General features: G+C 40.3%; 1 protein-coding gene across 1 annotated transcript in view; it reads left to right on the top strand.

Moving 5' to 3' along the window:
* Nucleotides 1-2,068, top strand: part of LOC122535907 — a 15,283-nt gene that overhangs the window by 11,517 nt on the left and 1,698 nt on the right. The window lies entirely within an intron of this gene.

Genomic DNA, 2,068 nt, shown 5'->3' with positions numbered 1-2,068 from the left:
AAAAAAAAAAAAAAAAAAAAAAAAAAAAAAAAAAAAAAAAAAAAAAGTTGAAATAAAGACACAAGAACAAAGTTATAGAGTTTTGACTTACAAAAAGAGACTTGTGTGAAAGTTTCTGAGGGATCGGTGGGAGCTTATGAGAGGAAGGGATACTCATAAATGAAAAAAATTAATCAAGAGATACGATAGAGAAAAAAGGTTGGAAATAACTGATCTAGACTTTACGTACACACGTCATTATTAAAAAAAGAATGTTTGCAGTTTTGACGTGACACGAGTGCAAATCGGCGCTAATCAAACAGCGTCAAGAGTTCCGAGAAATTGTCAGATCCGATTCTATTGGCAAGCGACATGAGCATGCCTCGAAACATAGAATCCAACGAATCGATAGGAAAATGTGTCTGCACTTTACGAATAATTGGTTGTTCGCGCGAGATGTTTACGCTTCGGAACGATTAAAATTCGAAAGATTTTTCGCCCAGTTGCGAAACTTCAACACGCCTACAACATTGATCAATCAGCTCGAGATATTCGCGAATCTTCCGAATTGTTCGATAGTCTTTACGTTTCGTGTGCGTGTGCGTGAGCGTGTAAACGCGTAAGCATGCATGTTTCCTTTCCTTTTTTCCTTCTTTCAAAGAGATACACACATATAGTAATTCAGTATCGTATCCTCTCAAGCTAGCTCGCCTGCATCGATAGATACGTCGATCTTCGATTACACAGAATTTGCGAGGACGCGAGTAAATTATTCAGGATCTTCTATTACGTATATAACTTTATATTACACACTTTGCCATACATACATTGCAACGACGTACAATGAGAATGAAAATAAAGGAAATCTTATATCCCTCCCTCGGTTGTCGGTCTCGCTCCTCTTCCGCTTTAATACATCCTCTGTCAAAGGATCGAACATCTCTCATAAATATCTTTTCGCTCAGACGGTCTAGAAAAAATATGCGGATATGTGTATTAAAAAAATACAGGCACTCGTGCAGACACACAGCCACGCACACACATTATACAACCATTAACGCAAACTGCGAACCCAGCACCGATCGATACAGAGTTGGATCCTTGCGTTCTTTCCTTTCTTTCTTTTATTTTTTTTTGTACACGTCGCTTTTCTCTCTTAGACAATTAGCACGCAATTAGAACCGATCAACGGTTTTCCTTTTCAACCAGCGTCAAAACGCTCTCTATATAACGCGTCATTTCTTTTTCTTTAAATTCGTCTCATCCTTTTGATCGCCAATGTCTTTTTTCTTTTTTTTTTTTTTTTGTTTGTAAATCTGTACACTTTTGGAAAGAAGATTCGCTCTTTTTGTCATTTAGATATACACCGTATACGTTCGTCAAGTGAAACGAATTCGAAGGTCGAGAGGTGAAAAAAAAGGGGCGGGAGGAAAGGTAATAAATAGTCGGTGACGCGTGCACGACCGTCGAATCGAGAATGTCTCGAGAAAGAAATCGCTCGGGCGCTCGTTAGCGCGCCTTACCTCCCCCTCCCGTTTACGAGTTGTGTCGTCGACGCGTGTATTAATTCGCAACAATTCGCTAGAGTTGGAGCACGGAGAGCGAGCCGTCGTCGAAAATCCGTTTCGTTTCGTTTCGTTTCGTTTCGTTCGCACACCCGACTCCTCGAACGGAAGCGTAACAACGCGTCCTCGCATTCTTCGGATCGCCGACAAATCACATTTCGCTTCAAAAAAATATCGCGATATTTACAATTACATTTTCACAGTTTTGACGATCCTGAATAGTTAACTCACGCGTTTTCTGGACTGGCGAGCGCCAGCTCGCTTAATTACAGGTTCCTTTCTTATCGTCATGGTTTCCGTTTCTTTTGCGATGCGAGGTGAATAGAAAAGAATAATAGCAACAACAGAACGAGAGAAGAGAACGCTCGTGTGTGAAAGTAAAAGCAGGTATTATATCGATAGACGGTATCTTCTCCAACGATGAGAGACGTCGTCTTTCAACGCGTCTTTCACGTGCGTTGGTCGCGAGGAAAAGTACGGCCGGCTTTTTTTTTCCCTTTTTTTTTTTTTTTTTTTTTTTTTAT

The sequence above is a fragment of the Frieseomelitta varia genome, unplaced genomic scaffold (assembly GCF_011392965.1).
Source record: "Frieseomelitta varia isolate USP_RPSP 00005682 unplaced genomic scaffold, Fvar_1.2 scaffold_786, whole genome shotgun sequence".
NCBI lineage: Eukaryota > Metazoa > Arthropoda > Insecta > Hymenoptera > Apidae > Frieseomelitta > Frieseomelitta varia.
This window is presented reverse-complemented; position numbering and strand designations above follow the sequence as displayed.